This window comes from Cygnus olor, chromosome 1, assembly GCF_009769625.2.
Source record: "Cygnus olor isolate bCygOlo1 chromosome 1, bCygOlo1.pri.v2, whole genome shotgun sequence".
Lineage (NCBI taxonomy): Eukaryota > Metazoa > Chordata > Aves > Anseriformes > Anatidae > Cygnus > Cygnus olor.
Window position 1 is genome coordinate 114,686,366 of NC_049169.1, and position 14,768 is coordinate 114,701,133.

At 36.1% G+C, this 14,768-nt stretch overlaps 1 protein-coding gene across 1 annotated transcript in view; it reads right to left on the minus strand.

The window, feature by feature from the left end:
- Window positions 1-14,768, minus strand: part of DSCAM (DS cell adhesion molecule) — a 475,090-nt gene that overhangs the window by 122,069 nt on the left and 338,253 nt on the right.

Genomic DNA, 14,768 nt, shown 5'->3' on the forward strand with positions numbered 1-14,768 from the left:
TCAAAAGGTGAAAAAAGTATGTTAACACAAAAGTAAGCATCCTGTTTTTATGAATAGAAATTATTTTCGAAAAAACGATGGTTGTATAATTATTCCCTCCTGTTTTTCTTTAACTTCTGTTTTCCTTAGTAGAATAATGAAAATGAGCAAAGCGAATAATTAAAATTATTTTCTATAAATATTCAGTAAATTTGAAAATGAACTTCATGTTTGTGATCCAGTTGTGCTCTTTATTGTGAACCTTCTCAGAGACATATTCTTTTAGGATAAATATTTTAAAAATTCAATCTCATATATTTAAATATTTCATGAAAGTGAATTCTGAATGCATATTTTATTATATTGCTTTGAATAGGTAATGATTTCTTTTTTTTTTTTTCGTTGATGTAAGCAATGCAACTCTCAAATAGAAACGTTACTTAGATAAGTCACCTAGTCACTAACTAATATGGTATAAATTCCAAATTGAAAAAGCAAATCCTTTGAAATTAATTACTGCTGAGGTTTCAGACTAGGGGAAATGATTTCAAATGCATAAACCTGAGAATTTTGAGGAGAGAAGCAAAAACTTGATGAATTAATGTGACAGGCTAAATTATCTATTCAGTGTTAGTTTCAGTAATCTACAGCGTATACAAAATAAATCCAGATGAGTGCATTCCTGATATTTTTGTTAATAAAGCAAAACAAATCATACGACTCTCAATCTGCCCTAAAAGGAGGGCTACTGACTTTCCATTAGTAATTGTTACATAAACAGATTTCTGGAGATAAGCAAGAGCTTCATTAGCGGTTCTATTAGCATAACAATTTTCTGAAAGAACAGTATGAAACACAGTACTGTCATGGAAAAAGATCCTGTGCACAGCAGAAATTGCATCTTTATATTTAGCGAAGAGTGACATCCATGAGAATGATGACATATAAATAATAGAGGGAAAGTAAACACAGACATGATCAGCCCATGTCCCAGCAACCTAAGTTTGCATTACAAATCCTGTATCAAAACATGAAACTCAGTGATATGTAAAAACTTCATTATTAGGACATTAGAACATCTCTGCAAGGTAATCTTTGAAAAAAAATTCTAAAGACATATATCACAAGGTAGGAATGAATAAGGATTCTGTTCACTCTAAGATATGATTTCAGCTAGGTATTCCACTGATATAAATTAAGTTACTTTGATTATAAGTATTATTCAAACATGTGTTTCCAAGCTAGAACAGGCCTTGTTTGATGCTAAGCTTTAATAAGAATGACAATGATGTCTTGAAAACTTGGCAGTTTCACCAGCGCCTCATGATCTGATTGAATATGTCAGGCTAAAGGCTGCGAACATTTAGGGTTCATATCTTATTCACTCAGAAGCAGTTTCAGGTCACATTATAGGAAAAGAAGTTGATCTATTTTGCATGACAACTATGAATTTTAACCAAAAGACACATTAATAAAATAAAAAAGGTCTTTTCTCTCAAATTGCAGAGGTAATTTTTCCCTCTTCCTGAGGTCTTTTCTTGCATTAGCTTTATGTTTGTATAGTGCAAACTGCTGTCTTCAGATGATACACATGAGACCAGCAGCTTCTTATATTTCTTGGTCTTTCCTTTGACTTTGACATGGTACTGAAATGAATGACTTTCTTTTGCATTGTCATGCAACTTCAATTGCCATTTTGTCTAACTGCACTTCCTAATAACCAAGAGAAAGAAAATGGGAAATGATAAGCTGACAGCTTTGTTGCCTGCAGTCAGTTATAGTAAAAGCCTGTGGAAATTTATGACAAATTATGGTAACCCACATGAGGCACTGGAAAATCAGTGTTCTCAGAGCTTGTCTAATTGTCAAGAAAATAACTGATCAAAGATCTATTAAAATATAAAATATTAACATATTTAATTGTGGTTTATGAAAATTTAGACCATCTTCTTTCACAATAAATTAATGGATGGTGTTATTCTTATCATCACTACTGTTGAAAAGTATAGATGCTTAAAATTTGTATTAGAAACATGTATCCATTAAGTATAAATTTCTTTTGGGTCACTTTCTATTCCAGATCAATTGCCATGTTCCTTCTCCCTGTATAAAAGTCAGTTTGCAATGAGCAGGACTGTTACAGTTTAAACCAGCAGTATATAATTTTACATATCTTGTCCTATGCTTTGATCTTAAATTGAATTTAATCTGCCATCAAGACAGCATCAAGTTTTAATGCTATATTAGAGGTTTAATGTTATCATAATTGTAAAGTACAGTGCTCTAATTTTTTGAGACTTACTGAACACAAATCAGTAAAAGCACAGACTGCAGAATCACATGGTAGGACACTCATTTTCTTAGAACTTGTTATTCTTTAAACTTTCTATATGTGCTTTTTAATTAAAAAAATTAATACACTTGTGTCTTTTGGTTTTGTTTTTGTTATTGTATTTTCATTAAAAACAACCAAACAGTTTACAGTTCTGGTGGTGGTGTTTTTTTTTTTGTTTGTTTTGTTTTTGTTTTTTTAAACCAGAAAATCACTGGAAAACATGAACTCTGATCGGGCTGTATTTTATGACCCAACTATTCCCATGGGTTTTTTAGATTTTGGAGGCTGTAAAGTGACATGTGTAAATGTCCCTCACAGAGGAAGAGAAGCAAGCGCTAATTGAGGTATTGACAGGTTTAGATGAAGCAGAAACACACTAAGAAACTGGCTACAACAAAAATGAGTATTGGTGAGTAGTGCATTCTGGGACATTAATGGTTTTCATTCACTGTTCATTCATGCAAGTGAGTATACTTTTAAGCACAGTGACTTGGCTCTATAACAGCACAGTTATGAGCTAAAAAACCATGAAATACTATCTGCTGATGTATAAGAAAGAGTTCTGGTAGAACCAGTCTTGCCTAACCTTTCAGATGAATTATATTTTTATTGTCTGGATAGCTGCAAATAGTTCAGTAGCATCTGATACTCTGATGATGGGGACAAAACTCAAAGATATTAAAATCAGCAAGGTACAACTCTCTCTATATTAATGTAGGCATTTGCTATATAAATAAGTTAACATACAGAATATAAATAAATATACATATGTATTCTGCATATTAATGCTAACAAGGGTGTTATGACATTGTATATATACACAAAAGTATTCACATTGTGGAAGTAGAGTATGTTCATAGAACCAGGCATTCATGTCACCTGATTTCAGGTGGCTATTTAGGATGTCAACAAATGCTGCTATCTCAGGAAAGATAGGAAAGGAGGTTCAACTGGGGAGAATAAGGAACTAATAAAAAGCTCTGAAGACATTTATTTTAATGGACATCAATCTGGTTTCTCCAATCAAAATTCTAACATTTGGCCCTGTCACAGAGACTGTCTGGGAATGGTCTGACCGTCTATGGATATTAGCGCTACTTGTTGCTGAAAAACACAAACTTGATTCTTAATCTACTCTGTCTTTTGTTTTCCAATATTAGGTCTGTTTTCTACTTTGGCTGCTCAGCATGCCAGAATTTTTTACAAGGAAAAATAGATCTCTTCAGCTGATCAGTAAAAGGAGACAATTTTTAGAAGAGAGGGGAACCATCTTAAAAGCCACATGGTGTAAGAAAAGCTGATAGACTACTTGTGTGTTTAACAACATTTTTTAAAATACGTGTTATGGAAGAAGAGAATTGCTAGTATTGAAAAACTAAGACAGCTTAGAGAAACACAATATTTAAAAGTAAAGATATTCAGTATACTTCTGCGAGTTATATGTACCCATAAATAAGCAGCAGTTCTTAACAGCAGAAAATCAGAAATGAAAAATCTCATTTGTTATGATTAACTCTAAAATTAGGACCCGGCTTGGGAATTTTTTGTGCTTTTTACATTTATTACTAATATGTCTTTGCAGTGTTTTGTCTACTCTAAAGGCTAGGTCTTTCCACTGAGGATTTTGAGACTATTACACTGAACAATTATTAAAGCTCCCAGACAAAAGCAGCAGCTGACAATTTGGCTTCAGTACCCAAATGCCTAAGGCCAGCGGAAATAGGCCTTAATTTGAACCACAGCTATAGTTATTTGGGCTTATTTAGAGGAACCAATATGCTCATCCAGCTGTGAACCAGAAAACAGGTGCAAATGAGTTTTAAAGCCAAATTTTACACTACTGTTCCCAGTATTCAGAGTGTCCAGCAATATGACTAGGGTACTCCTATATAACTGGGGTCAAGGCGTGTGTGTTTCTGCTTACATGCATGTGCATGCATGTGTGACTGACACAGGAAAAAATGTTTTTCATGCAGTCACATAAGGAGAGTTATTCTGATTACCTGGAAAAGAAAAAGCAACCCTGTTTACGTCTTTCACTTGACCTTCAGCTGTCCTGAGCATTTTTCGTTTCAATACTCTCATTAAAAAAATATATATAAAAAATCTATTTATCTGGAGATGGTGTTTACCCTTTGGCCAAGGAAAGATATCATAAATACCAGTGTTTCAGGCAGGAGTAAATTATAGCCATCTATCTCATGAGCAAAGCATGTTGCATGGGGGCTGCAGGTCATTTTCCTCTACAATACCTTCCTGCATCACAATTTTGCAAGGAGTTCAAGAGACTTGGTTAAATTTTTTTTTTTCCTTTAAATTGTCTTTCTAGTGAATAGGAATTCACACTCTCTCTTGCACATACAGAATGAACACTCAAAAACAGAAGCCAAAATGGCAGTGGTAGTAATTCAACTACTGGCAAAGGAAGAAGTCATGCTGTTAAACGTAGTTTCACATTTTGAATGCAACAGACATTGAATATAATCAATGAAGCAGCTAGTTACAGGGTCAACATGAAAACATTCTCTCTCTCTCTCTCTCTCTTTTTTTTTAACCAGCTCCTCATTCCGCTTTTACTACTATCTTCCTGGGGGATTCATAGTCAGCTATGGCTATTCTGCTCCATCAGATCCTGGTTCCCAGGCATTGATTTACACATGAAATCTACCAGTGGGGAGCCAATGGGTGGACTTTTCTAAATATTTTTGAGCCTTTTATTTAATTTTCTTGAGAAATATATATATTTTTTCTGTCCACAAACATGTTTGAACATATACACAGAAATGAAGTAATAATTTTTAGCAAGTCATAACTATCATTTCCCTATGACATGGAAATATTCTGTTTATTTTATTCATAAACAAATGCAACAGTCATCAGCTGCTGTGCAAGCTTCCCTTCTTGTTAAACTGTCTCTGTTATTAAACTGGATTCAGAGCACCAAGCACTTGTTCAATAGTAACGCCACTTCATTGACCATGAATACAGACAGCTTTCAAATACTAAGAGGCAAAAGGCACTGCTTTCCATTTGCAGCTTCAGCTGTTGAATAGCTCCAAGGCTATTCAACTCCTTGCATGACCTGACTGACCAGACACTTGACCAATGGCTTAACCGCTTAGATAAACCTTTTTTTTGCTATTGTGCAAACCCTATAGTAAGCAATAGATAGAGTTATTTATCTTATAAAGACGGTGACATAAGCACAGAAATGGTAAAATTTGTTTTATAACTGTGTACTGCTTCTTCACCTACTCCAGAATCTTTTGCCAAATGAGACCTCCTAGTTAGTGGTGATACAAAATCGTGAAATCAGGAGGAATAAAAATGTATATTCCAGTTCCGAACTTGTCCAAAAATCAGATGAATATGCTTACAAAAATCTTCAAAATGCATTTTTTTGAAAATTTGTGAAAATTCTCATATATTTTTTTTTCCCAGCCAAACAATACTAGTACAATAGCTCAAATTCCTAAAATCTAAAGCTAAAATCACTCTAAGGCACATGGATTCCCTGGTGGTCAGCTAGGAATACATCCTTGACTCATTCATAGAATCATAGAATACCAAAGTTGGAAGGGACTCACAAGGATCATCAAGTCCAACTCCTGGGTCCCCAAAGGATCACCCAAAAAATCAGACAATGTGTCTGAGAGCATTGTCCAAAGGCTTTTTGAACTCTGGCAGGAGTGGTGCCGTGGCTACTTCCCTGGGGAGCCTGTTCCAGTGCTTTACCACACTCTCGGTGAAGAACCTTTTCCTGATATCCATTCATTCCGTGAGGAAATAAAAAATAGTTTTGTCAAGTAAAATATAAATAAAATTTCTCTTTTCTACCATGAAGTAGAGTTTTCACTATTTTCTAGTCAGCTTCTGCTTTCCCCATGGATGAATGCTTCTAGACTTCTTGTTAAGAACAGACTGCCTGATTGATGGGTAGGACACAATCTCACATTTTATAGCCATACTGCTACTCTTCTGCAAATAACTTTTCAAACCCAGCTTTTATTTTTTTCTTTTTTCTTTTTTTTCTTTTTAAACTACTTTTAAAATAAAGAAAAAAAAAAAAGATTTATCAGATTACCTAAGATCCTGTCAAAAACGTTCTGAGATTTTATCTTGAGAAGCACTTGCACTTTTCTGCTCTCTGTTAGTTGATAGACAATCTGGCTGTTCTTTGAAATTTGACAGAAAAATCCCTTATTAGAGTTATACCTTTGTCCTATAGTATTTCACCAAGATTTCAGAATTGAAAGATGTCAAAAATAACATCTCTTTTTCACTTGCTTTACTAGTAAGAGAAATTAAAATAATAACAATATCAGAATGATTCCAAACTATTAACTGAATATGAATGTTCTAAAAATGCAGGGGCTGTCACTCTCAAAGCAGCTGCAACTACAACTTTCAACTGAGACAAAAGCATAGATTCCTGTATCATCTTTCCTTTACCTACACAAGGAAAAGGTTATTGAAAGCAGAGTGTTCCCCCACACCTTTTTCTTTCTTTCTTTTTCTTTTTCTTTCTTTTTCTTTCTTTCTTTCTTCTTCCTTTCTTCCTTTCTTCCTTTCTTCCTTCCTCCTCCCTTTTTTTTTTTCTTTCTCTTTCTTCTTTCTTTCTTTCTTTCTTTCTTTCTTCTTTCTTTCTTTCTTTCTTTCTTTCTTCTTCTTCCTTCCTTCCTTCCCTTTTCTTTTTCTTTCTTTCTTTCTTTCTTTTCTTCCTTCCTCCTTCCCTCTCTTCTTCCTCTTCCTCTCCTCTTCCTCTCCCTCTCCCTCTCCTCTCCTCTCCTCTCCCTCTTCCTCTTCCTCTCCCTCTCCCTCTCCCTCTCCCTCTTCCTCTCCTCTCCCTCCCTCTTCCTCTTCGTCTTTCCCCTTCTAGTAAGTGGAGTGATGATCACATGAGATGCCTTCAGGACATCTTGTGGGCAACAGTTTCCCTCAATTCCCAGGAAAGAGAAAGGAGGAGTATACAACCAGGCTGCTTTGACTACTTCTACAGATCAAACAATTGGCTCAAAGAGTTTGCCTCATCTTCCGTTAGTATTTAGTCCTGCAACTTGAATAACAGTACTCTATTTTGAAGACTCAGGCTCTAGTGGTGGCAGATTTTAAAAATATGTAAGAGTTAAGGTAGAAAGAGAAATCCGGATTCATCTTATATGGAGTAGAAAAGAAATTTATTTTCCATGTCAAGTTCACGCACTTACAATTTCAATAAACAGAAGAACTGAAACTTCCAGTCTCCTGTGTTGCGGTCATGTTTGTTGATACATACTTTAATTACACAAATATTGTTTCCCACAAGATACAATCACCTTCAATACAGGGGATTACACAGTGCTCAGGGTTATGCAGTTAGTGAATGATGCTACTTCTCCTCTTCCTGCATTATTTTTAGTTATGCACTTGGCTAGAAAATAGTGAATGCATGGAAAACTGCAAGAAAGAAGACTCGTCTTTCAGTTAGGCTTGATGAATGCCATGTAGGATACTTTCATTTTGCTCCATTTTCTGCATCAAAATTCCAATTTCCTAGAAGGTGACCTCCCACATGCTTTGAAAGACGTTGCTACATTCCTTCCTTTATTTCTAGATGCTCAAGTTGTTTTGCAAAATTGCTTAACATTCCTGAATGCAACTGAAGTCTTCCTAACAATATGCCCTGATTATCTAGAAAGCAAATCATTTCTAATAACATTTCTTTAACATGTGGCATATGTTTGCTTCTTTTGAGGTAGTTACACAAGTAGAAAATAAAGATCCAAACATATTTAACAAAGTTTTCCAAGGACAACTCAAAAACTTTTTAAAGTTGTGTGGTTCCTGAAATGTTTTGTATTTACACTGTGTACGTGACTCAGTTGTTCTGTATGAGTGATCAACCAAGAAGAAAGCCCAGAACTAGTCTTACAATGAAGAGCTCATTAGGGAGCTGAACTCCAGTGAACTGTGGAGGGGGAAAAAAAAAAAAAAGAAAAAGAAAAAAACATGCATTCATATCTGCAGTGCCAAAGAAAGTAAAAGCCTTCTCAGCCATGTGTCAGTTAAATACATTTTTAATGTGGCTGCTAACAAACAATAATCCTTTGATTTTCTTTCCAAAAGCTTGCAAAGTTGCTGGCAGCTCCAGTAACTCTTCTAGTATTGTCAGCTCTGGCAGTCTCATAAATCTCACCAGTCTCTTACACCTCTCTATCCAGAGCTCATGTTACCTGCCTCAGAATTTGCCAGAATAAATCCCTATAATATCACACAGTTTCTTTCCCCAGAATTCTAATCCTTTCTGAGCAGGCTGTTGTTGTGTTTTAATTAGATAGTGTCCTTTGTAGAGAAAGGGAGTTTGAGGTAAAAAGGTGAAAAAAGGGGTCACTGATAATTTATTGCATGTACCAGAGCTGAGCTAGCTGGTAACTGCAAGACTGTAAAACTGAAAAATTAGTTTTGTAAAACATTGGAAGATTTGGTACTCCAATTCAGGTAAAAACAGAGAGGAATATGAACCCTTATCTTAATCTTATTGAAACCTTTCAGGAAATGCACAAAAAGGTCATCTGTCAAGAATTACCATGTCATTATCCTGGTAAAGAAAAATACATAATTCAAGAGCAGCCTGTGAGACAGTTTTCTCTTTCTGTTTTGGGATCAACTAGTACCACAGAGCATAAAGATGTAAATTAAACCACTGCTTTAGAGACCAGTCTTTCAACTTTAAATTTTCTGAATTATTTGCGTGTCAGCCATCTTGGACTTGATTCAGGGAGACTGGTTCACTCATATTCATATTTCATACAGAATAGCACCAGTATCAGAAGCACATGCTTTGTGAAGCCCAGTGTATAGAGAAAGCAAATGGAGAGCCAAATCCTTCTACACTGTTACTGACAGCTAATTACTGCCTGACTACTGCAATATTGCTATCAGCAGCGCATCTAAAGGTACAGTCTTGTGGATTAAAAAAAAGCACAGCTCTGGAAGATGATGATATTAACAGCTTTTCTACCAAGCTGTTTGTCAATGGGTCCCATATATAACCCTACAGAGAAGGCAGTGTTAGAGAAAGACTGCTCCTGGGAGCCCTGTAACAAGAATCCTGCGCAGCATGGGGGAAATCCTCTACTTTTCTGTGCCTGGCAAACCCATAAGTCTTGGCAATTTTGCACAGATGGAGAATAATTATTTTTCTCAGTTCTGTAAAAGAAAAACAGGAAAACAAAAAACATACAGATTAATCAATTTTTACTTTTATAGTTCAGAAGGAAAACTTCAAAACACAGCAACACTGCCAAAATATACAAGTAAAAAAAAAAAAAAAAAAAAAAAAAAAAAGGAGGATTTCAGTCATTCTTAATGCACTGGGCTGAGCCTGCTTTCAGACCTCTGCAAGAGAAGATCGGGGGTCACAGTATAGAGAGGGATGTAAGTACCACCATCGTGCAATTCATCCTGAGTAAGACAACTTTTTCAAATAGGATGAAGCTCGACTAGATATAGGAAGAGCCTAATGGCTAGCTGAGATTAGACTGAAGCACAGCTAATTTTACTAACTCTGGATATACTGTCCATAGACTAGACCCTGGAGGAGCCAGCTTCCTCACTTGCACCACATCAGTGTTTCTGGGAGCTTCCTGGCCAAGAGTGATGTGAACGCCCACTCCAGCACTTTCTCTCAAATCCAGAGTGCAGAGACTGCTAAGAGAGAGGCAGAGACATCTACTAGCTTTGGAAAAATGCTTTGTGTCCAGTAGGACTGAAGTTGTGTTGAAGCTGATCAGCCTGCTGGAGATAATCCCATGCACTGCAGAAACACTAATGTATCTCAAAAACCTTACACTTTCAGGAGAATGTAGATAAATGCTGTGGGACCCATGCTGGGTCCACTGACTCTGATAATATGAACAGCTCTGTGCCTGTGACTATCAAAAGTAAAAACCATGTGCCAACCACAGGTTTGAAAAGGTTGCTGCACCAGGACGTCTTTGCAGGAGTGTGAGATTGCTGATTTTTAGACAATGGTAGGCTGCTTGGGTGAAACTCTGATCCTGCAGAAGTCCAGAGGAGTTCTGTAACTGACTTTTCCTTTGCCAGGATTTAATTTGCTGGAATATGAGTTATACTGAAAACTTCTATTATCTTATTATTCAGTACTTATACACGCTAAAAGAGATGTGCTAAACGAGACCTAATCTGTAGAATATTAAAAAAAAAAAATAATAATTCCTTTCTATGTTTATAAAGTCAAGGAAAAAAAAAACTGAAGCTCCTTAATATTGCCCATTATTATGCATATCCTCGATTCATGACTAATGTACTTTAATTCAGTCACAGGGTATGCTTTAAACAATTCACTGCTGCATTATGTGCTTCACTTAATATGTTCAGGATTTTGTTTGTTCCCTTCAGTATCCCGCACCGAAGATACTAATGAAAAATTTAGTCATGATGGCATTGTTTATGACATACATAGCTGTGACACATGATAATTTCACAACCATTTCAAGACACCATGTGGTTTCTTTTGGCATTTTGTGACAGGCTGTGTTATCAAGCACAATTGTTTGCACAGGAAACAACTGTGACACGTGGTCCTTGGGATATTAGTTATATTCTGATAATGATGTCATTAACATGTGTATACTATAATTAATGACTACAAGAGCGATTCATTTGAGTAAGGCTTATGAATCAATTCATGTAAAAAAGGAAAGAAAACCTGTAATTATTAGGCTCAGATCCTGAAAGCTACTAACTTGCAACCTGCTACAGCTACACTGGGTGACCCATTAATTGAGGCATATTAACTAAGAAGCATTTATTTCTCAGTTACATTATAGAAGCTTGGATTAGAATCCAAGATTTATTAGAATGGATTGTTCTTGTAGAGATCAATGAGAGGAACAGGAACCTAGCAGTGCTCCAAACCTTTTCCAACTTATCTCCTACCAGTGGTAGCCAGAAAACAATTACATTTCATCAGCCTAACTTAATGAAGCTGAAGACGTGTAGATAGCAGACCCACTGGAGTGGGTCTTTCTCCCATAGTCCACAAGACAGAAAAACACATTCTTGTCTGCATGCTGCATAGAAAGTAGACTATCTTAAAGGCAGTCGCAGACACATAAAGCTCTCTTATATAAGCTTAATTTTTCTGTCTCTCACAGTTGTAATGGACATCCTCTTGACCAGGTAAATTTTTTTTGCCATCGTATTTTGGCTTGTATATATATGGCTGTTTGATGTCCTTATGTTAATCATACCATGGGCTTAGAATAATGTCTGTTGTGTTTTCACTATAAACTTAATCCCACTTTTCACCACTTACAGCTTATAAAAACAAATATATTTATATCCCCAAAATTTGTTTTCAAGCCCAATGTTTCACTCTACTCCCATAAGGCTAGCAAAATTTCTCAGACACTTTTTAACTTGATGTTTTAGAAGGCTGTGTTTGGGCATAAAGTGAATTTTCACAGGGATATTTGCATTCAGAAGCAGCACAAGAATAGTTGGTAGTGAACAAAACTGCCAACTTGCCACAGTCCTAGGCCTCAAGAAAACTGCCTATGTTGGGTCTAAAGAGATTGGAATGAGACCAGGTCCCTGTTAAGACATCTGAAAATATGCTGTTTGCAGAAGCTACAGCCAATGAAGGCTGGATCAAGCTGAATTCTCCAAATAGATGAAAACTATAGCATCTCCACTTAGTTAGAGAGGCACAGATACAGAAGGAAAAGCTGGTTCCATGTGTGTCTTGCTGACCACCCTTCCATTTCTGTTTGAAAGATGAACCTCCAAAACATCCTCGAGTGAATGAACAGTGACTTTTCAGTCACGCCAGCCACAGGGCTGGGCAAGGAGAGAAGGGAGACAGAGAACCACAAACAGAGCCACTCCCTGCCTATCCTGGTGGCCCCCAAAGCACACATTTTGAACTGGATTCAATAATGCATGAGGCATTAGACAGGTTTTTCCAGAACAAAGGTAGTTGCTTATTTTCATGCAAAACCAAATCAATGAACCTTTTTTTTTTTTCAAGATATACCACTACCTTCCAGAAATAATCTTGAATATTTCTTGAAATAGCAGAAATAATCTTGAATATGGACAAGACCTAAGGAACTTAATGAGAATTGGAGAAGACAGCATATATTGGTATATGTGTATAAACACCTAAACACACAGTTTATTTGTAACATCTGAAGAACCATCTATCAGTAAAGCTGTGGTAACTGCCCAGGTCCACATGACTATCCTACAGCAAATGGGAGGAAATTCAGCCTCTTTCTCTTTAATTGTTGAGTAATTACCTTGCATCACACCCATGTTAGGCAGGCATGTATAGCTACCACAGCTCAGTGGAGGCCAAGCCATCGGCTTATTGGTGCTCACTTGACTGTACATCTGAGTTCCCCCTTCTAGAAGAGGGGTTCACTCTGCTACTGTACCTCAAATAAATAACTAGCTAGCAATGGTTAAAAGCAGATTGCAACAGAAGAAGGAGCCCTAGTCATTCCTAGTCAAGCTAAATAGTGGGGACTGCCAAACTGTTACTCCTCACCAGGTTGTTCTCTCCTTTCTCAGTTATCTGAATACCTCTTTAATTGCTCTGGGAGGTCTCTACATCCACACTAAAGGCTCTAAAACCAGAAAGGGAGCTAACTAGCTCTGCACAATGAGTTATGCAGCTGGGAATGCCTAAATAAAGTCAATCCTGAAAGGCAAGGAATGCTATAAGTAATTGAACCCCAGAACTCTTTGTTCACATCAGTCTATCCACTGCCTAGTTCATTGAAATAGTCTGGGAACACATAAAAATGTTACACGGAGCCAGCAAAAATCCCGAGGACAGCCTGGATTGCTTTGCACTCCTGCAATGATCTTCCTCAACATTTAAGTACGTGCCCACTTTCCTTAAAAGCTAGGAATTTCATTTAACTATTATTTAAATCTTAGAGATGAGCATTTAGCAAACGGTAATTGGATTTTCAACAACAATGTGCAACCACTTATGAAAAGTCTGTTCTTCCTTATTTCAGCTTGGCAAGTCACCGCTTAAAATCTGATAGCAGATATTCCTTGCTAAAAGTATGGGTTTATGCCTCTAAGTGCATGGCAAAGAGCCAGCTTGTACCAGAAGAAAATGCTACAGATATGCTGCATTGCAAAGTTAGACAAAATAGCAGAGCACTGCTTTCTTATGGAGCACTTACAGTAATAGGAACACATTTAAAAAGCCAGTTTTGAGATAAGACCACAGAAGTGAAATCCTGCTGCATTACTGTGTATGTACATGTATGCAATTACCAAAATCAATGTAGTAATTAAAAGTCAGGAAAAAATAGTCTAATAGATGCTCTTTTTACTCTCTGAAGGAATGCAACAGAATGTACTTATGTAAGACCTCTGTTGAGGTATTCTTTTTTGAAGGAAGAGGGAAAAGAATTATTTTTGAGAAAGCAGTCTCCCATTTCATGATCACAACTTTATATCAGCTAATCTTCAGAAAATACATTTGATATAAATCCTTTTTTTTTTTTTTTTTTTTTTTTTTTTTTTGAGGAGAGAGATGGAAGTAACAGGAGAATGGGATGCATCAGTTAGTAGAAACAAATTCAGCTTAGGTCATTGGTGATGATTTAGGAGGTGCTGACTGAAAGCAAGACTACTGAAGTCAGTTGGTGTATTTATTACCAAAGGCTAACAATATTTGCTGAAGATTGATTACACGTACCTACAGAGTATGCATATGATATATACACACAGGATTTCCTTAAAATCTTAAGTTAAATTTTAAAACACCACCAACAAAACCCAAACCTCAAACCAACTCCTAGCAACATATGCTTAAATTCCTAGTCTTCTGCTTTGCTAAGCATCCTTCAGCATCTCTGATGAAATGAAAAAACATTGTATGCACATCACTTTTATAAATCAGGGCTCTACTTTCAGAATGAAGACATGGCTTTAACAACATAATATTAAGGATGCATCTTTGGGTGAATGCATAGGGAATACATAATAAAAGGGAATAAATTTAATGTAAAAAAAATCAATAACGGTGCCACATATGAAAGAATTATTATTTTTAATAAAGGCAAAGTTTCCATCATAGCTCTAAAATTTTTTGCTGCTAAAAACCTAGATATGTGATTTTATTTTGTTGTAATGATTTGAAATCAGACAGTCACTTTCATCAGATCAACCATAGACCAATCATTTTATGTGTCTCTCTGAAACCTGTATTACAGTTAAGTAAATAGAATAAGAAGTACATTCAGAAAATTGCTATAATACCTGATCATGTCAAGATTTTTGTTGTTGTTTCTTTTTACATTCTTTATTTTGGTGAGAATCAAATAACATATTTATGCAGGTGTCCACATATTCGTGCATATTCCTAGATCACCTGAGAACACATCTGCTTGCACAATGCAGTATGCCATGGTGAAGCTTCGCA